General features: G+C 46.6%; 1 long non-coding RNA gene across 1 annotated transcript; it reads left to right on the forward strand.

Annotated features, from left to right (window-relative positions):
* The first annotated feature begins 536 nt into the window (after window positions 1–536).
* On the forward strand, window positions 537–17,462 carry LOC117515045. Its single transcript, XR_004562012.1, has 3 exons — window positions 537–605; window positions 9,897–9,899; window positions 17,452–17,462. It is a non-coding gene; the product is annotated as an uncharacterized LOC117515045 (long non-coding RNA).
* Window positions 17,463–21,992: the final 4,530 nt, after the last annotated feature.

Consider the following 21,992-nt stretch of genomic DNA (forward strand, 5'->3'; position numbering starts at 1 on the left):
GTATAATTCCCTCAATGGACTCTGGTAAAACGAGTTGGAAGCTGGACTTGATGTCATCCACACAAGATGTTGCATACCGTGTTGGCCCTGGCGTCATCTTTATGATGTTTTCCACTCTCGCTCTACCTCCTCTGTCCTGGGTGGATGAAGACCAGAGTAAGTCTCCACTCTTGGAATGGAATGTCTCCTCAGGTGCCTGTTCTTCAGGTGCCTCTTCCTGAGGCATCTCTTGACTGGTTTCCTCAAAGTCTGGCTCAAAATCGGTGTTGTCTCCGACTTCCGAGACATCCTCCTCTCTGTCTCTGGTTCAGCTTCAGTTCCCTCTGATAGAAAACTGCCTGGTCAGTCACTGACTCATTGTGCTCAGAGTAAAAAGAGTGCAATGCAAACATCAAGCTATATTTTGGTGGTCTGTGTGAAGATATGATACATCGATTGGTCTGGAAGGTGTGGTCCACATGGGGGGTGGCGGGGGGGTAGGCAGAAAAGCACGGGAAAGAGATGGGTTTAAAGACACCTGTCTGTGACAATATGATACGTACATTGTTTCATCAGGAACGTGGTTCACCTGGGAGGATCGGCACATAAGCTCAGGAAAGAGATGTGTACCCACAAACGACATTGTTCAGTCTGAAATGTGTGGCTCGTGTGTAATTATCTAATTTTTAAATGTTAATTTACTGTCTTAAAGTATTTATAAATGGTTTAGGTTCTCGTTATCATATACACACTTGTTTTCATAGAGCTGGTCGTCATGGATACAGTATAGTCTGCCACTACTCTTGGACGTGTTGGTAGAGTAGCACAGTGTGGCTGAGAGGATCAACACTTGGCAGAGTGTTTTGTTCCACATGATGTAAGTGCTCGGATGTGGAGTCACTGGAACTGAAGTCTCTCTGGTTATGAGCAGGTGTTTGGGATTCCTCCTGTCCTCTTGTCCACTTGGGGTTTTAACTATGTAGGATCTCGGCTGGTCATGTTTCTTTATTACACTGAATGGCTTCCACTTGTTGTCTTGTCTAATCCTCACATTTTCACCTTCTTGTAGGTCTGACCGTATTCTGGTTCCTTGGTCATTTCTGTTTTTTTTTTTTTGTTATCGAAACACAACGTTGCTCCTGGCATTTTTATAGAGACCTGGCTGCAACAATGTCTTTGTCACAGGTAATTTTTGACATGAGCCTTCTTCCCATGACCATCTGAGCAGGTGAGAAGCCAACCCCACTCAGTGGTGTATTCCGGTACTCCAGTAGAGCCAGACAGGGGTCACCATCAGTGCCCTGTGCTTTTCTCAGCAGGCTCTTTATGGTCTGAACTGCCCTCTCAACTTGCCCATTCGATTGTGCGAATGTGGGACTTGAGGTGGTGTGTTTGAAACCCCACTCAGCACTGAAGTCCACTATCTCTTGGCCCATTAGTGCTCTGCCATTGTCTGAGAATAACTCCTCTGGTACGCCATGCCTTGTGAATATAGATTTGAGTCCAGTGAAGACATGTCTGCTTGTGGTTCCGTTCAGTTTGACGAGCTCTGAAACTTTGAAAAGTAATCCACATACAGTAAAAACTCATCACTGAAATGGAACAAATCAATGCCTACTTTCGCCCATACTCTGTCAGGCACTGGATGGGACATGAGTGGCTCTTTAGGATTATTGTTCTTGTGTGTGTTACATACAGCACACTGAGCCACGACTTCTTCTATTTGTTTGTCCATGCCCAGTCAGTATGGTACATCATGGACTGGCTTCTTACTCTTAACTACTGTATTCCCATGTGTGACTTGTGGACTTTCCTGAGCATTTCACTTCTCAGTGTGGGGCAGATGATCAGGTTAGGTGGACTGGAAACTTTAGATTGACCGTAGTTGTGCAAATGAATATTTGACACTTATGGCTGACAGGTCCAAAAAAAAAATTCACATTATTGGAATATTTAATTTCAAGTATGAATAATTGACTATTTATGATGATGCAACTCCATACTTAACAGTGAATGTGCAGGGGTGATCTTGAGGCGAGAATCTTCCACTGTGGAATCAGTCGCAGGAACCGTTTGTCCACCACCCTGCAAAATTAAAATTAAAAAATGTTGGAAACATTTTAGTTTATATGTACTGAGAAGAGGTGGCTTGGCGGTGAGCACTTTTATAGGCTCCAGCTCCCCCAACCCTTAACTGGAATAAGTAAGTACAGAAAATGAAAGAATGTAATAAGCAGAGAAGATATAAAATGTTTCCCATTCTAAAATACCTGACAAAATATTGAAATTTTCACAAAATTATAATTTTTTAACATGCAATTGCAAAAACAGTTCTTCAAATAAAACTACCCCCTGCTGCTTTTATCTCCAGGTTTGGTCAGTTTGATCTGACCAAAGGAGGAACAAAGGAATGCTTAAAATCAAATTGTCACTTGTGCAGACATTTCTGATCAGAACACCTGAACTTGATTAAAAATCCTAACAGAGTTACAGTCAAAGCTTTTCTTGGTGCAGCTAAAATATTCCCAACAAAAAATGTTCATAAGGATATGAGGATCATCATACAGATGGAATCGAACATAAATAACCATCTGAGTGCACAGACCACTGAGGAATGAGTGGGACTGGTTTCCTTTCATTTCTCATCTGACAGTCAATACCATTAAATTATCAAACAGCTTAATTAAACATCTTTGTGCTTCGAAACAATGGGCACACTATTAGTCAATGAGCCAGTCAGCAGTTATGACAGAATTGGTACCACTTAAGGGGACTAAACGACACCTACAATCCACCTTCAGTGTACCATGGCCTACCCAAAATATATGGTGGTCATTCCAGGATGGCAGGTACAGTCAGGTAGGGGTCAGTGAAGGGTTACACACAGGTCTGCACCTTTCTCTGCCCGTGACCAAGGCAGCATTTCTACATTTAAAGTTGGTCACCGGGCGCTGTGGCTGCCCACTGCTCCTAGTAGTTGGATTGTATCAAACTGTAATTAAAAAAAGACTCATTGGATGAACTCAATTTAATTATGTGCAGGATTTATAGCCCCAACTAAAAAACAAAGCACATCCATACAAGATAATTTAATTTAATTTAGTTGGGACTACATAGCCTATTTATAAGATGGAAATCCAGTCCAATGAGTCAGTTTGTTGACACATTTCTTTGTATGTATGTACAATGACAAATTAAGGAAATTATTTTTCTTCTTATTCTTTATTTTATTATTTTAGGCCAGAGTATACTATCAATCGATATATGATGGCGACATCTAGTGGGCATTTATAGGTTCCACACTTCAGGTGTTCACTGAAAATGTGCAAACAAATATTAAACGGGGCAGCTGAAATTATGATCAATATCGCTTGTCTAACAAGTTTATGACCCTTAAAAATGTTGAAACATCTACACAAGGTGGTGTATTTCCTGTACAGGACATTTGATTTGGATTTAAATCCTGTTTAATTCAAACTGAGCTATTGTTCCTAATTTGGTTTTAATGCCCATAGTTTGTGACAGATGTAAATATTAAAATAATACAAAAGAGATATCGATGAACCAAAATATGTGTGAATAAAATCTGCCATTTAAATGGAAATGAAAGAAGTTAAGACTAATTTGCAATCAAGCATTTGTTGTCTAAATTGTTGAAGACGATTATTTTTAATTAATTTGTTACATTTATCCATGTTCAAATGTGTTTTTTTCAGTGGATATTTCATGTTTATTTTACATAAAAGAACAACAAAGTTTTATTTATTTATTTATTGGCAGATGAATTTGTGACACGTCATACCTCGTTGTCATGGTGACGACATCATGAAATAAATGCTAACGGCTGTTACCAACAGAAAAGTCAGCAGAAGGAAAAGTTGAAGAGAAACAAGCAGAAGCAAAAGTTGGGAGAAACATACCGATTCTTATTTATTTATTTACGAAGCGCAATTTGTGACGTGTGATACTTTGTTGTCATGGTAACTGCACCATGACAACATGCAGAAACATTAAACATTAACCTGCAGCAGGAGTTGGCAAAAAAGTTGACGAGAAACATCGAAGCACAGCGATAACTGCTTTTGAAAAGTGTTTTTAAAACAATCTAACAAGGATGGTGAGTGTGAGTCCTATCACATTTAAACACTTTAAAAAATTTAATAAAACCCAATGTTTTACCTTCAAATTAAAATTAGCTTAAATGTCTTCATTAATTAGCCTTGTCCGCCAGAGACAAAGTGATAAATAAAACAAAAAATCAAAGCTGGTAGGGCACATTTTTCATAATTTAAGCACAAATACACAGACAGCAGGAGTAAGGTGAAACAATTATTAAAAAGAGATTTAACTGAGCTGCTGAACACGTGGACATTATGTGGACAAGTAGACTTTATAAATATGATTATTAATATATTTGATATAAAACAGGAAATATGTATTTTATTTATTGAATTAATTCATTTTAAAATTATTCTTTTTTATTTATTTATGAAGCATAATTTGTGACGTGTGATACTTTGTTGTCATGGTAACTGCACCATGACAACAAGCAGAAACATTAACTATTGCCCCAAACGCTGCAGCAAGAGTTGGCCAAAGAAAAGGTTGAAGAGAAACATCGAGGGCACAGAGATAACTGCTTTAAAAAGTGTTTTTAAAATTAACCAACAAGGATGGCGAATGTGAGTCCTACTACTTAAAAAATACAATAAAATTTGTTCAAAAACAACAACTTACCTTCGAATTAATATAAGCTCAAACCTTTTCATTAATTATCCTTGTCTGTCACAGACAGTAATATCAACATTCAGTTCAGTTTAAATAACTGCAGTAATCAGGACAACAACATCACATTATGTGGGCGAAAAGAGATTTTTGGCTGTTCGAAGCTATGAGGTTATTTTAGACAACAAATAAAAACTCAGCTCGTTGGTCATATTTTTCATATTTTCAGCACAAAACACAGATACAGCAGGAGTAAGGTGAAAAAAATGATTAAAACTGAGCTGCTGCTGAACATGTAGACATTAAAAGTCAGCAGAAGAAAATATAATAAATGAAATATGCTTTGTTTAAACACAGTGGTGTACTGGAGAGAGAAAGATTTATACTTTTATAGAGACAAGCTTTTAGCTATGTTGTTTTCTATTTTTATTGTGTCTTATATGGTTTAACATGTTCTGATTTTATTTTACTTTTTTTTTTTTTTTGGAAGTTTTTTTAAAGTCTTACTTACTGACTGACTTACTTGGGAGTTTGAGTTCATGCTCAGTACCTTAACTGTTTCTCCGACCGCACTCTTCTGGACAAAGACCTCGGATGTTGTACCTGAAATCTGCTGGAGCCATTTTCCATTTTGGGGGTCACAGCCTCAAGAGCTGCTGTTACCACTGAGACCTTTCTTGTGTCTTTACCTTCCACATCTTTTCCAGTTCTTCTTTCAGTGCCTGGTACTTCTTGATCATCTCAAGCTCTTTCTTGCTGATCAATTGGAACTGACACATCTACCATGGTTACCTCTTTCTGCTCCTTGTAAACCACCACGATGTGTTGTTGGTAGGCCAGCACTACAGTTCATGAACTTTGAACACCATCTGCTGGACTGTCTCAGAGGCATCTCACCTCAACCTGCACCTTAAGTCCAATCTGTTAGACCCCTGCCTCTGCAGACCTGGTGCTCAGTTCCTCTTCTTGTGCTGTCTTTCAGCCCAGCCTTTGCAGACCATTGATAGGATTTCTTGATGTCAGCACCTTCTCTATCTGCTGGTAGCCCATGATGGGGTCTGGTTTTCCATGATCCACGATCTATTCTCTTTGTCCTCACCATCCTGCTGGCAGAGGTACTCACTTGGTGGTTTGTCCCTGGTGGCCAGCTTCTTCATGAGCTCCTGGATGTTCATTGTTTCATCCTGGATAGTGGCTGTGACACTGATTATCCCAGACTCGCTCTCTTTTCACTGTCTATACAGTGTCACATGCTGGACGATTTGGTGGAACTGTCCATGTGTTGTCAGGTGTATATGTGTCTCTGTCTGTGGTATCTGTCTCTTTATTTGGCCGTCTTATTCTTCCAGCAGGGTATCTGATGACTGTAGGACATACATGGTGGACTGGATTTTATTTCTATTATTGAGCTGGGTTTTTAGTACTTGCCTTACTCTCTGAAGGTACTTGGTTATGGCTATTGTTGTGGCTTCCACAACTTGACTCCTGTTGGCCTGTGATGTCTTGGACATCTGCAGTACTGTTTTCAGGGTGGATGTGATATGAACTCCTGGTTGTTCATGCATTAGTGGTTGGAGACATTCTTTGAGCTATGTGCTGTCTGCACAGGAACATTTGAGCTTTGGAAGTCATATTGCTGGATGATGGGTATGTTGTGGTGGAGGTGGAGGACATGTGGTTTGGTTGAGCTGAGGAAGATCTCTTCCCTCACTGACTGCTCTGACAACAGTGCAGTCACTTACCTGGTACTGGAGTCTGTTTCACTGGGACTTTTATTTTCATCCTGATGCAGTTTCAAATATTCCACCAGCATCAACACTGGACTATTCGCGTTTGAGAGCAACATTTCTGTGATTGCATGTTCTGTCAGTCTTGTGCTGAGCTTTTTGTTTTGTTGCAGTGACCTTAGCAGATGATCACCCAACTGAGTTTGGACCCTTTGAGATTTCTTCCTGTCATCAAAACAATGAGGGAGGTTTTTCTTTCCACTGTTGCCGTTGTGTTTCCTTATGTTGTTGGTAAAGTCAAGACCTGCTCCTTCATAGCAACTTGAGGTGACTTATATTTTAACTTGGAGCTGTATAAGTAAATTGAATTGTTTTAATGTTTTATGTTTTCCTGTTTCCAGGATGGATCTACCGTGCAGTGGACAGTTGTGAGAACAGGACCCACAACCCTATAATTCAGCGTAATTAAACAGGAGACTTCCATGCCACAGAGGACTGTCAAAATGACAGGACATCAGGTATGTGCAAATCCTACTGTTACCAAATATTTCAATTCAAAGCTGTTGAATGTGTTGAGAGGTTGATGTTGTGTTTGGAAAAGTATCAAAGTGTAGGTCGCTCAGAAAAAGACTGCGGACTGAACAACACACCAAACTTTATTACAGCTGTATAAAGCAGATCCACCTGCTCTCGCTTTGCTCATCTCCAACGACTGCGCTGAATCGCAGTAGACCAGCCTCTTTTATAGAAGTGGGCTGTGCCCCTTCTACTGGTCTCTCTCAGACACCACAGTCCTTCCCTGAAACCTTTTAACACCATTTTTTCTTTTCCATATATTTGTTTTTTCTTTTTCTTTTTTACACACACTGGTGCAGTAGCCTGGTTTACCTCACAAGTTCAGTCTTTCAGGAGGTTTTATTGCCCTTTTTGGTCTTGCCTCAGTCTCTGTTGCTGGAACAGTTTCCGCGGCCTGCAAAGGTTCTGTTACTGTCTCTGCAACCTCAGAATTCTCAGATTCCGTGTCAACCTGAGATTAATTTTTCTCTTGCAGTCCAACATTCAAGTCAAAAACAAAATCAGAAACAGAATAAGCATTATGACAGCATGGTGGATTAGTGGTTAGCACTGTTGCCTCACAGCAAGAAGGTCCCGGGCCTTTCTGTGTGGAGTTTCCATGTTCTCCCCGTGTTTGTGTAGGTTCTCTCCGAGTGCTTCGGCTTCCTCCCACATCCAACGACATGCAGATTAGGTGGATTGGAAACTTTAAATTGTCCATAGGTGTGCGTGCAGGTGTAACTGTGCTTGTTTGTCGATATGTGACCCTGCGACAGACTGGCGTCCTGTCCAGGGTGGACCCCACCTCACGCTCTGTGACTGCAACTCTTAATTGGAGTAAGCGGTTGAAGGTGAGTGAGAATAAGCATCATCATTTACATCACTTCTTGAGTTTTCATTCCGTTTGTTTTCCAACAGTTGGTTAACATGTCTCTTCATACGTTCCATCCACAGATACCAAGTAATTAACTGGACCCAGTACAAGGGTAATCTCTCCATTCACCCATTTCTATCTTCCTCCCCTGTAGTTTTTAACTTGCATGGCTTGTCCTACAGTGAATTCTCTGAGTCTCTCCTTACTCTTGGATTCTTTCTGTGCCAATCGATCTTGGACTGTTTCAGAGACCTTTGGTTTTACCAGTGACAACCTTGTATGAAGCTGTCGTTTCAAAAACAACTCAGCTGGTGTTTTCCCAGTTGTCAAATGCAGCATGTTTCTGAACCCAAACAAGAAATCTGCAATAGTGTTGTAGCAACTGACCACCAAGTGCTTTGCTTTTATTCAAAGAATGCTTAAAATTTTGCACCTGCCGGTTTGAGGCTGGATGGTACGATGGCGTTTAACAGCATTCAGCTTGAGGAATGTCTCAAATTCAGCCTAGGTGAATTTCAGCCCATTATCCATTACTACCTCTTTTGGTAATCCATAAGATGCAAACACATTTCTCAAAACTTCAACAGTCTTGCTCGTGGTGATAATCTGCATATGAACAATTTCTGGCCATCTGACATAAGCATCAATCAATAGCAGAAACATTTGTCCCTTTGACTCTGCAAAGTCCAAAAGTATCCTCTTCCAAAGTCCTGAAGCCCATTTCCAAGAATGTACTGGTGCTTTTTCAGGAACACTACTCTGGAATTTGCATACAGTATGTCACACTGATTAACTTCAAGTCTTTTTTCTTTTCACTGTTGCTAATGTGTTTCCTTATGGTGTTGATAAAGTCAAGACCTGCTCCTTTTTCCACCTTGAGGTGACTTATGTTTGTTTTAACTTGGAGCTGTTGTATAACTAAATTGAATAGTTTTAATGTTTTATGTTTTCTTGCTTTCAGGATGGATCTACCGTACAGTGGGCAGTTGCGAGGATGGGACCCACAACCTTAAAATTCAGAATCATAACTGAACAGAAGACTTGCACGCCACAGAGGACGGTCAAAATGAGAACAAATCAGGTATGTGCAAATCCTACTGTTACCAAATATTTCAATTCAAAACTGTTGAATCTGTTGAGAGTTTGAAACCATGTTTGAAAATGTAACATTTCAAATTATAAAAAAATGTTTTGCTTTCTTCCGTTTTTGGAGGCCTGTATAATATTTCTCTCTGACTGTTTGTCAGATCGACCTCAGCTTTCGCATATGGCTTGCGCATGGCATGATGATGTGCATCCTTTATTATGAAAATTTTGGGAATTAATTTTCAAAACCTTTGAAACCTTTATTTTGATTAACACTGTAACATTCGTACTTCCAAGATGGTGTGGCTCGCTGATGTTACTGGTAACAAAGTTAACATCAGATAGTTCATGTTGCTTGCACCATTTCACAATAAGTGAAATGGTGCAAGCAACATGGTGCAATCTGGGCGCTTCCTTAGAGATAGGGTGAGGAGCTTGGTCACTTGGGGGGAGCTCGGAGTCGAGCTGCTGCTCCTCCACGTCAAAAGGAGCCAGTTGAGGTGGCTCGGGCATCTTTTCCAGATGCCCCCTGGACGCCTCGCTGGAGAGGTGTTCCGGGCACGTCCCATCGGGAGGAGGCCCCGGGGAAGACCCAGGACATGCTGGAGGGACTACGTCTCTCGGCTGGCTTGGGAATGCCTTGAGGTTCCCCCGGAGGAGCTGGGGGAGGTGTGTGTGGATCGGGAGGTCTGGGCGGCTTTGCTTGAGCTGCTGCCTCCGCGACCCGACTCCGGATAAAGCGGAAGAAAATGGATGGATGCCAGCATCCCAGCAAATACTTTTACTGTGAAAAGCATGCTGTCATTGTTCCTTGTGACTGAGATGACCTTGACAACACTGAGGAGACGTTAGCTAATATCCATTTTTTGATCACACCAATAAATTTCTTACTATTTCTACAATGTTTCATTAAGTAGATAAGCTGAATAAAATCATATATTTGTTGTGAGTTCGTTTAAATAAACTGTGTTCAGGAGGTGGGATACTGAGGATTTGCTGTTTCAAATATTCTAAATGTTCTGTTTAATTTTGTCTGACTCTCTTCCAACAACTTGTTTAATAGGAATCCTTTTATTTTCATATAATTGATAATAAAGCTGTTTTTAAAACAATATGAAGTATTATATTCAAATAATAATATATAGTATACTTCTTTCTACATCCCACCTTCAAACACAGCCTCATACGACCATCCATGAGAAATCTACTTAAACTCCCAATTTTTGAGATGAACACAAACTTCCTATGGGCACTGCACTCGTTTGTTCAAATGGATTGTCCTGTTATGTGTCGACGCGGGTTGAGGAGCGGACCTGCGTCTGACGGAACCCAGCGCTAAAATAACCAGAAAGCAGTTCCAATAACAAAAACAATTTATTTGTTTCACCCTCTGGTGCATAATAAAGTGTAGAAACTAAACAGCGTCATTCTGGTGGAGTGAAGGCTGGCATGCTCTCCAGCGCCCAAAAGGATCGAAGCCCGGCGCTTCTGGACTCACTGTTACCGCCAAACACCCCCCAGGTGGACACGACAAACCGACTCTCTGCGAAGGATAGAAGAGGTGAGGTAAGTCAGCAGTTACAACTTATATCCTTCAAAAGACACACACTATCAGCAACACATTCAGGTCTGTATTTTAAGCTTTATGCAAACGAGCAGCTTCTCACAACAGGTGGAGGATCACTTGTCCGCACGCCACAGCAGTGAGAAGCAAGCTGCACAATTCTCATCACAATTCAAATATACTGCGTAACAAAATACCAAGTTACTATCAACAAGTAGTCAAACAATTAATCACCTCTGTTGTGTGCTGACAGCATGTGTCCCTCACCCTTCCTGCTTCACAGGCTCGATGTGTCAAACCCAGGCGCGGTCCTCAGCGTCTCACAAACGAACATCACAAGGTCGAGTTCCCGGCAATTCTGCTTGAATCACACATGGCTTAAATGCAGAACGCCATCTAATTATCTGCTTCAGCTGAAAGTCTTTAAGGTTGCATGTGAGCACCATCCACAGGTGCTGCACATGATGTTGATGAGGGTGAAGGACTCTTCAGCCAGCACCTTCTCCACAGACAAATCAGTTTTCATGCCACCTGGAGAGCAAAGAAAAGAAAAGAACACCAAAATGTCCAGCCACACCCCCCAACACACAACATTTCCGTCTTCAAACCTGCAGTTGTCTTTTTACACACTTTCCCAACACATTTTCAGAGAATCAAACATTCTGGTGTGTTTTATTTCTTTTTTCAGTTATTACAAAGTATTATTTTCTGACTTGTTGTCCATTATTATCAAAGGCCTTCATTTGGTTCAGAATGCTGCTGTTAGTGTTCTAACCAGCAGAAGGAATTTTGACCACATTGTCTGCTTTTTTCCTCACTTCATTGGCTTCCTGTTCATATTTTAATCATATTTCTGTTCATATTCTTGTGCCCTCATATCTGACCAATCTTGTTAATGAAGCAGTTTGAATATTCCATATTTTCATACTTTCAGGAAGAAGAGGCAAAATCAGTGTTTGTGTGTTCAAGACCCACAACAGTCCAGATGCCAGAGGAGACGTCATGTCATACTGTTCCTGTTGTGTGGGCCGCTGAAGAGGAGGTACTGCTGGCCCACCACCACCAGAGGGCGCCCTGTCTGGAGTGCGGGCTCCAGGCACCAGAGGGCGCTGCCGCCTTACGAGAGCAGTCAGGGTGACAACTGTCACCCATTACTGGACACAGCTGACTCCACTCAGCACGGAGGTATATCATCAGGACGGCGTCTCCACCTCAGTGCCCAGATATCGCCTTAAGATTGAGGTAACGTTCTCTGCACGCATATTCTGCATAACCAGATAAGACTTGTTAAACCTTTTCAGGACAGCTGACTACTGAAAGCTAATTACTTGGATAAGTACTCACCTTCCTGCTGTATAGTGACAAGAGGTGGAGGTGGCTTCTCCCCTCTCCGTTTACTGGGTGCTGTCGCATCCACACCTGTGTATTTGTTGCTCTCTCCCGCCAGCAGTACCGGATCCGACGAGCGGAGGCAGTGGCCACCTGGGAATTCGGGACTTGGCGGTTCCAGTACTCCCAGGGTTCGGTGGCAGAGGAGATCTGGGTGGTTCCGGTTCGACTGGGACGGACGTCTCCTACCTTCGAGCCTGCCCACACGACACCAGCGGATTTCGACCTAAACCCCAAATTATTGATTGTTGTATTAGTTGTGCTCGTTTCACAACAGTAAAACTTGTTATTCACCTTTCTCCATTGTCCGTTCATTACGCCCCCTGTTGTGGGTCCGTGTACCTACACTTTCACAACAGGATATCTCGGCCAGCGTCATGGATCCCGAGGGGCGTCAACCGGCTGTTGAACGGCCAATGGAAGAACAGGGCGCGTCGGCGTCTTCGGGAGGGGTAATCGGTGAGTTGCAGCGGATCCTCACCGCTTTCACCACTCGGATCGATTTAATGACCGAGCAGCACGTTCTCCTAAACCGCAGGGTGGAGGCTCTCGCCGCACAAGTGGAAGCGCGCCCTCCGGGCGCCACTGCGGCTCTACCTCCCGAGGACCCTGCGCGTGATAGCGACGTTCCACTGGTCGTTCAACGGTCCCTTCCTCCGTCCCCAGAAGCTTACATAAGCCCTCCAGAACCGTACGGAGGCTGTGTGGAGACGTGCGTGGATTTTTTGATGCAGTGTTCGCTCGTCTTCGCACAGCGTCCCGTGATGTACGCGACTGACGCTAGCAAAGTAGCTTATGTAATAAACCTGCTTCGCGGGGAGGCACGCGCTTGGGCTACAGCGCTCTGGGAGCAGAACTCACGGCTCCTTCATACTTACGATGGGTTTGTGCGGGAGCTCAGAACGGTGTTCGATCATCCCAACAGAGGAGAGACCGCTTCAACCGCGCTACTGTCAATAAGACAGGGGCGTCGGAGCGCAGCTGCCTATGCAGTCGCCTTCCGCATCGCGGCGGCGAGATCCGGCTGGAATAGCACTGCCCTCCGTGCCGCCTTTGTAAATGGACTGTCACTGGTCCTAAAAGAGCACCTGGTGGCGAAGGACGAACCGCGGGATTTAGATGGGCTCATCGATCTAGTCATACGCCTCGACAACCGGCTAGAGGAACGCCGTCGGGAACGAGGCGAAGGGCGTGGCCAGGCACGCGTCGTCCCTCTCCCTTCCGGTTCCGACCGAGCTCCGCCCTCCCTACGCTCCTCTGTTCCTGCGCTCCGTGCGCCTACGGCTCCCCCTGCTGACGAAGCTATGGACACGAGCAGGGCAACATTTAGGGCACCTGGAGCACAAAGGAGGCGGGCCTACGGAGCTTGTTATGTTTGTGGCTCGAGTGAGCATCTCGCAAGCGACTGCCCCGAGCGGTTAAACTCCAACGCCCGCCCCTAGAGACTGGGCCAGGGGTGGGCCGAAACATTCACGTGGGACACACCCACATTGCTACACGACTCCCAGTCACGATCCTGTTTGAGGATTCAACCCTGAAGGCCCCAGCACTGGTGGACACGGGCTCTGAGGGGAATCTGCTAGACAGTAGATGGGCCAGGGAGATAGGGCTCCCTCTGGTGGCTCTTACCTCGCCTGTGCAGGTTCTGGCACTAGATGGCTCTCTACTCCCACCAATCACGCATAAGACACCACCTGTAACTCTGGTGGTGTCAGGTAACCACCGGGAGGTGATCGAGTTCTTTGTGACTCAGGCCACCTCCCGTGTGGTTTTGGGTTTTCCCTGGATGCTAAAGCACAATCCCCGGATCGATTGGCCGTCCGGGGTAGTGGTTCAGTGGAGCGAAACCTGCCATCGGGAGTGTCTAGGTTCCTCGGTTCCTCCCGGCTCCCAAGCTAAGGAGGAGGTCCGAGTCCCGCCCAATCTGAAGGCGGTGCCGGCGGAGTACCATGACCTTGCTGACGTGTTCAGCAAGGATCTGGCTCTCACGCTTCCTCCCCACCGCCCGTATGATTGTGCCATTGATTTGGTTCCAGGCAGTGAGTTCCCGTCCAGTAGGCTGTACAACCTCTCACGGCCGGAGCGTGAATCAATGGAGACCTACATCCGGGACTCATTAGCTGCCGGGTTGATCCGGAATTCCACCTCTACGATGGGTGCTGGTTTCTTTTTTGTGGGTAAAAAGGATGACGGGCTTCGTCCATGCATTGATTATAGGGGGTTGAACGAAATCACGGTTCGCAATCGATACCCGTTGCCCTTGTTGGATTCAGTGTTCACCCCCTTGCATGGAGCCAAAATCTTCACCAAGCTTGATCTTAGGAATGCGTATCATTTGGTTCGGATCCGGAAGGGAGACGAATGGAAGACGGCATTTAACACCCCGTTAGGTCATTTTGAGTACCTGGTCATGCCGTTCGGTCTCACTAATGCTCCCGCAACTTTCCAAGCGTTGGTAAACGATGTCTTGCGGGACTTCCTGCACCGGTTCGTCTTCGTGTATCTGGACGATATACTCATCTTTTCCCCGGATCCTGAGACTCATGTCCGGCATGTCCGTCAGGTCCTGCAGCGGTTATTGGAGAACCGCCTGTTTGTGAAGGGCGAGAAGTGTGAATTCCACCGCACTTCTTTGTCCTTCCTGGGGTTTATCATCTCCTCCAACTCCGTCGCCCCTGATCCGGCCAAGGTTGCGGCGGTGAGAGATTGGCCCCAACCCACAAGCCGTAGGAAGCTGCAACAGTTCCTCGGCTTTGCTAATTTCTACAGGAGGTTCATTAAGGGCTACAGTCAGGTAGTTAGCCCCCTGACAGCCCTGACCTCTCCAAAAGTCCCCTTCACCTGGTCGGATCGGTGCGAAGCCGCGTTCAAGGAGTTGAAACGGCGCTTTTCGTCTGCACCAGTTCTGGTGCAGCCCGATCCTAGCCGCCAGTTAGTGGTTGAAGTGGATGCCTCGGACTCAGGGATAGGAGCGGTGCTCTCCCAGAGCGGGAAGACCGATAAGGTCCTTCACCCGTGTGCCTATTTTTCCCGCAGGTTGACCCCCGCTGAACGGAACTATGACGTCGGCAATCGGGAACTCCTTGCTGTGAAAGAGGCCCTCGAAGAGTGGAGACATCTGTTGGAGGGAACAGCCGTGCCATTCACGGTTTTCACTGACCATCGGAACCTGGAGTACATCAGGACCGCCAAGCGGCTGAACCCCAGGCAAGCCCGCTGGTCACTGTTCTTTGGCCGTTTTGACTTCCGGATTACCTACCGTCCCGGGACCAAGAATCAAAGATCGGATGCATTGTCCCGGGTGCACGAAGATGAAGTCAAAACGGAACCGTCGGATCCCCCGGATCCCATCATCCCGGAGTCCGCTATCGTGGCCGCCCTCACCTGGGACGTGGAGAAGACCGTCTGGGAGGCCCTGACCCGTGACCCGGACCCCGGAAACGGACCAAAGAACAGACTATACGTCCCACCAGAAGCTAGGGCTGCAGTCCTGGACTTCTGTCACGGTTCTAAGCTCTCCTGTCACCCTGGGGTGCGAAGGACCGTGACAGTCGTCCGGCAACGCTTCTGGTGGGCATCCCTGGAGGCCGACGTCCGGGACTACGTCCAGGCCTGTACCACCTGCGCCAGGGGCAAGGCCGACCACAGAAAGACCTCAGGGCTGCTACAGCCACTGCCCGTGCCTCATCGCCCCTGGTCCCACATCGGCCTGGACTTTGTCACGGGTCTCCCGCCGTCCCAGGGAAACACCGTCGTCTTCACGATAGTGGACCGTTTCTCCAAGGCGGCCCACTTCGTGGCCCTCCCGAAGCTCCCAACGGCCCAGGAGACAGCGGACCTCCTGGTCCACCACGTCGTCCGTCTGCATGGAATACCATCAGACATCGTCTCCGATCGCGGTCACCAGTTTACCTCACACGTTTGGAGGAGCTTCTGCCGGGAACTGGGGGCCACGGTCAGCCTTTCATCCGGGTATCACCCCCAGACCAACGGGCAAGCAGAGCGGGCCAACCAAGAATTGGAGCAGACACTACGCTGTGTGACAGCCGCGCACCCGACGGCCTGGAGTACCCACCTGGCCTGGATCGAGTACGCCCACAACAGCCAAGTGTCATCAGCCACCGGCCTCTCCCCGTTTGAGGTGTGCTTGGGGTATCAGCCCCCCTTGTTTCCGGTGGTCGAGGGAGAGGTCGGTGTGCCCTCGGTCCAGGCCCACCTACGGAAGTGCCGTCGGGTGTGGCGTGCCGCCCGCTCTGCTTTGTTGAAGGCCCGGACGAGGGCGAAGAAACATGCAGACCGGCGGCGGGCCCCGGCCCCCAAGTATCGTCCTGGGCAGGAAGTGTGGTTGTCCACCAAGGACATTCCCCTTCAAGTGGACTTCTCCAAACTCCAAGAATGATACATCGGTCCCTTCAAAGTCCTCAAAGTCATCAATCCCGCCGCAGTGAGGCTCCAGCTTCCGGCCTCGCTGCGGATTCATCCAGTGTTTCATGTCTCCCGGATAAAACCCCATCACACCTCACCCCTCTGCACCCCGGGTCCGGCACCACCTCCTGCCCGGATCATCGACGGGGAACCGGCTTGGACCGTGCGCCGGCTCCTCGACGTCCGTCGAATGGGCCGGGGTTTTCAGTACCTGGTGGACTGGGAGGGGTACGGCCCCGAAGAACGCTCCTGGGTGAAGAAGGGCTTCATCCTGGACCCGGCCCTCCTGGCCGACTTCTACCGTCGCCATCCGGACAAGCCTGGTCGTGCGCCAGGAGGCGCCCGTTGAGGGGGGGGTCCTGTTGTGTGGGCCGCTGAAGAGGAGGTACTGCTGGCCCACCACCACCAGAGGGCGCCCTGTCTGGAGTGCGGGCTCCAGGCACCAGAGGGCGCTGCCGCCTTACGAGAGCAGTCAGGGTGACAGCTGTCACCCATTACTGGACACAGCTGACTCCACTCAGCACGGAGGTATATCATCAGGACGGCGTCTCCACCTCAGTGCCGAGATATCGCCTTAAGATTGAGGTAACGTTCTCTGCACGCATATTCTGCATAACCAGATAAGACTTGTTAAACCTTTTCAGGACAGCTGACTACTGAAAGCTAATTACTTGGATAAGTACTCACCTTCCTGCTGTATAGTGACAAGAGGTGGAGGCGGCTTCTCCCCTCTCCGTTTACTGGGTGCTGTCGCATCCACACCTGTGTATTTGTTGCTCTCTCCCGCCAGCAGTACCGGATCCGACGAGCGGAGGCAGTGGCCACCTGGGAATTCGGGACTTGGCGGTTCCAGTACTCCCAGGGTTCGGTGGCAGAGGAGATCTGGGTGGTTCCGGTTCGACTGGGACGGACGTCTCCTACCTTCGAGCCTGCCCACACGACACCAGCGGATTTCGACCTAAACCCCAAATTATTGATTGTTGTATTAGTTGTGCTCGTTTCACAACAGTAAAACTTGTTATTCACCTTTCTCCATTGTCCGTTCATTACGCCCCCTGTTGTGGGTCCGTGTACCTACACTTTCACAACAGTTCCTGCTGCTGGCATCAAGAGAAAATATGAGGTAGGTGTGTGTGTGTGTTGGGCAGGGGGCTAGGGGATTAAAAATACCCTATTAAAAAAAACAAATACTGAAAAACATCAAAAGAACAACAATTTTAAAAAACATCAATACAGCAGCAGAGAAAAGACGAAAATAACAACAAAATACTTGAATCAAATATATGGGCCTGGAATGAAAAAAAAAATTCAAAATGACAATAAAAAATATTTGCTAACCCCCAGAGACAAAATATTTGCCCCCCTGAGACTAAAGGAAAATTTGCTCCAGTTTGGCTTTTCATGACACACCGTTGCCCACCCTGCCATAGCTGATGGTCACCACACTTAGGTTGTTCCTATTGAGGTTTCTTCCTGTAATCAAAACTGCTGAGGGAGGTTTTCATTTTCATTGTCACCAATGTGCTTGTTCATGGGGTTGTTCAGATCTCGTCCTCCTCCTGTATGGTGCCTTCAGGTGACATGTTTTGATTTGATCCTTCACAAATAAACTTGTTTTTTTCCCCCCTGTTTTCAGGATGAAACTACAATGCCAACAGCAAAGAAGCCCCACATGCCACAGAAGCCAGCAGTTCCTCCTCCAAAGTGGGCAAGGAACATTCGGTCTCTGCTGAAACTCCGAAAAATTCAACGCAGTATGTTGAAGAAAAAATGACAAAGTGCCTGAAGCCAGTGTGTCTGTGTGTGTGGATACATCACACAAGTGTCTGCATTGTATTTTTGACAATAAATGTTAATATCTATTTTTAATACACATGATTACTTCAGTTACTTTTCTGCTGAAAAAGTGAATAATATCACCCTTTTACAGATTATGTCTAAACGTAAAAAAAAAAGTAAGACGAAATAAACCTTTCACACAAAATAATTCAAGTGATGTCATTTTTTAAGATGTACAGTCAAAAGTTTTATATGAAAAATGTTTATCACAATATCAGGACCATCATATAGATATACATGCTACATTGTTGTTTTGTTGTTTATGCGTAATCAACATGAAGGAAAAGTACGCAGTTCTCAGCTGTAAAAATGGGTGCAGGTGTAATGGAAGCCAGCAGGTGGTGCTGTGCAGAAGAAGTTAAGTAAATCACTCCCTAAAGCCAAAATACACGAGAGCTCATGGGTTTTATTCTCGTGGTTTGAATTTAACCTCTGCACTGGGTGTCACACTCCGTCTCTGTCAGGGTGCAAACTCACAATCTCCTGGATGGCAGGCAGGCACTCGAACCACAAGGCCAAAACAGTTGGGCCCTGGTGTCTGTGACCAGAGCGTCTTTTGGTGTTAGGGAGTGAGGATTTCTGACTACATTTGCACAGCACTCAGCTTGCCTCCGCCACACGAGCGCCTGCCTCCCATCCTGACAACCGAGACTTCAAGCCCAGGATAGGACAAAGTGATGCAGGTTCCACTGGCATTGACTGAGGAGAAACCTGCATTGGACTGGGGTCCTGCCTGGATGGAGATGTTTGAGAATTTCATGGGCTTAATACTATGGAATCCAGAGATGACCACAAATGGGTCTCAGTGTCTATACAGGACTTTAAATCAATATGTGTCTTTGTTTTGCCCAAACCTACTGAGGGATGAGTCACACTGGTTCCCTTTTTGGAAATTTCTAGGGTCAAAATTTAAAGACATGCAAATTAGGTAAATTGTAAACTTTATAACTGTCCAGGTATCCCTTGTAAAAGAGACCTCAATCTTAATTATACTAACCTGGTTAAATAAAGCTCAAATTAAATTAGAATCTGTGTGTTGTTGGTACCAATGGAGTGGCAACATGGTGGCTGATGGCTTCACTTTCTTTGAGGAATGAGTTTGAAGTGTTTATAATCCAGATCAAGTTGCAGGATAAACCAGTTTGATTAGAAAATAGTTCAATCTTTGAAATGGTCAAAATATTAAATTCATAAACTGCTTATTTATGCCTTTTGAAACACTGAATTCTCTGTTTTAAAAAGTGACTTCATCAATATATTCATTGTTTTAAGATGGTGACAGCTGGTGGGTATTTTGGATAATTTATAATCAAGCATTTGTTCTTTAATTTGTTAAAGAATTAATTGACTCAAACTGAAATCATTCTGTGAGAACGATTTTTAATGGCAGTTTTACAATATTTTTATATTGTGGACACCAAAAAGTGTCTCAATTGTCACCGACCGAACGGTCCCCTCTAAAAATCAGTCCACCCTGCCTTCACTGCACATGCGTCAATTCTGTGTGTCAGCCGCGGTTCATCGAATATCACCTTGTTTCTCCTTAAAACTGCACTCCAGTCATCATCTGTTTCAGCGACAGATATCTGAAGCTTTTGTACAACAATCATTTCCACATAAATTCAGGATTATTTCATTACAAAAGACGGAGGAAGTGATCAGAGTGCCGCAGCCAGATGAGCTGCTAGCTGCTGCGTTCACTGTGCCTCCATCATTTCAAAGCCTCAGTAGTGACTCACCGATTATTGCCTTGTTTCTGCTTAAAACTGACTTTAGAATCATTTAAGAGGTTTTACTTTGTCATTTGATGGTTAATAATCACATTATTCCCTTTGATCGCTTTGGGTGTAGAGACTCAGTCTCAGACATGCTGCTGTGGTCCAAAATGACACATGCATGGTGAAGGCAGTGCGGACCCATTTTAAGGGGGGAGCGTTCGGTCTGTGACACCATTCTTCCTCTCATTTTTTTCTCGTTATTTATTTTAAATCTTTAAAATCACAAACATAAACCAAAACATTTCTCCACAAACCACAAGGTCAAAAACAAGTAACAAATGAAGAAAGAAAAAGAATAAATAATACATAAACACCATAAAATGTTGGGAAGGTGTCGTGACACGGACCCACAACAGGGGGCGTTACTGAAGGGACAATGGAATAGCCAAAAAGTAACAATTTAATGTTGTGAAGCGCACAACGAAGTACAGACAAATACAAATATTGCGGAATATCAATCAGACACAAGGTGACGTGTGGCAGGCTCGAAGATAGGAGACGTCTGGTGCGAGAAGAGCCGGATCCCACACAGCTTCCACCACCAACGGATCTGAAGAACAACGGAGCCGCCAAGCCCTGCGCCCCAGGTGGCCACTGTCTTCAGCAGTCAGACCCGGTACTGCTGGCAGAGAACAGAAACAGTTCTTGGATGAGTGTGAGTTCGCACACTCAGTAATCCCACAGTCTGTATACAGTTAGGAAGGAGAACCTCCACCTCCGATAACACATTCAGACAGCTCCTGAGACAACCACTTATCTGGGTGGGGTGGGAGGCGAAGCCGTCGCAGTCCACACCAAACGCCAACTCAGCAGACAAGGAATCTGTCCCAGGAAAACGGCTGCAAAAGAGATCAGACTAATACTCGATTAAGGTTCAGCAGAGAATTACCTGTATGGTAGAAGATTTCTCGGCGAGGAGGTGGAGTTGCAGTCCGGCCTTTGTAGTGGTGGTGATGAGTGACAGCTGGTGTTGATAGGTGACAGCTGTCACTTCCAGCGGCTCCGACGCCCTCTTGAGCTTGGAGCCCGCACTCCAAGCAGGGCGCCATCTGGTGGTGGTGGGCCAGCAGTACCTCCTCTTCAGCGGCCCACACAACAGGACCCCCCCCTCAACGGGCGCCTCCTGGCGCCCGACCAGGTTTGTCCGGGTGCCGGGCGTAGAAGTCGGCCAGGAGGGCCAGGTCCAGGATGAAGCTCCTCTTCACCCAGGAGTGTTCCTCGGGGCCATACCCCTCCCAGTCCACCAGATACTGGAAGCCCCGACCCTTGCGACGGACGTCCAGAAGCCGACGCACGGTTCATGCCGGCTCCCCGTCGATGATCCGGGCAGGAGACGGCGCAGGTCCAGGGGTGCAGAGTGGTGAGGTGTGGTAAGGCTTGATCAGTGACACGTGAAAAACAGGATGGATCCGCAGTGAAGCTGGCAGCCGCCGCTTCACTGCGGCCGGGCTGAGGACCTTGGTGATGGGAAATGGTCCGATATACCTGTCCTTCAGTTTCTGGGAGTCCACTTGAAGTGGGATGTCCTTTGTTGACAACCATACCTCCTGCCCGGGCTGGTATGCAGGGGCCGGGGAACGCCGGCGGTCTGCATGGGCCTTGGCCCTCGTCCGGGCCTTCAACAGGTGGGCCTGGACCGAGGGCACACCGACCTCTCCCTCCACAAGTGGAAACAATGGGGGCTGGTACCCCAAACACACCTCAAACGGGGAGAGGCCGGTGGCTGACGACACTTGGCTGTTGTGGGCGTACTCGATCCAGGCCAAATGGGTGCTCCAGGCCGTCGGGTGCGCGGAGGTAATGCAACGGAGGGCCTGCTCCAGCTCCTGGTTGGCCTGCTCTGCCTGTCCGTTCGTCTGAGGGTGATACCCGGACGAGAGACTCACGGTGGCCCCCAGTTCCCTGCAGAAACTCCTCCAGACCTAAGAGGAGAACTGAGGGCCACGGTCTGAGACGATGTCCGCTGGTATCCCATGCAGACGCACGACGTGGTGGACCAGGAGGTCTGCTGTCTCCTGGGCTGTAGGGAGCTTCGGGAGGGCCACGAAGTG

The sequence above is a fragment of the Thalassophryne amazonica genome, chromosome 8 (assembly GCF_902500255.1).
Source record: "Thalassophryne amazonica chromosome 8, fThaAma1.1, whole genome shotgun sequence".
Taxonomy (NCBI): Eukaryota; Metazoa; Chordata; class Actinopteri; order Batrachoidiformes; family Batrachoididae; genus Thalassophryne; species Thalassophryne amazonica.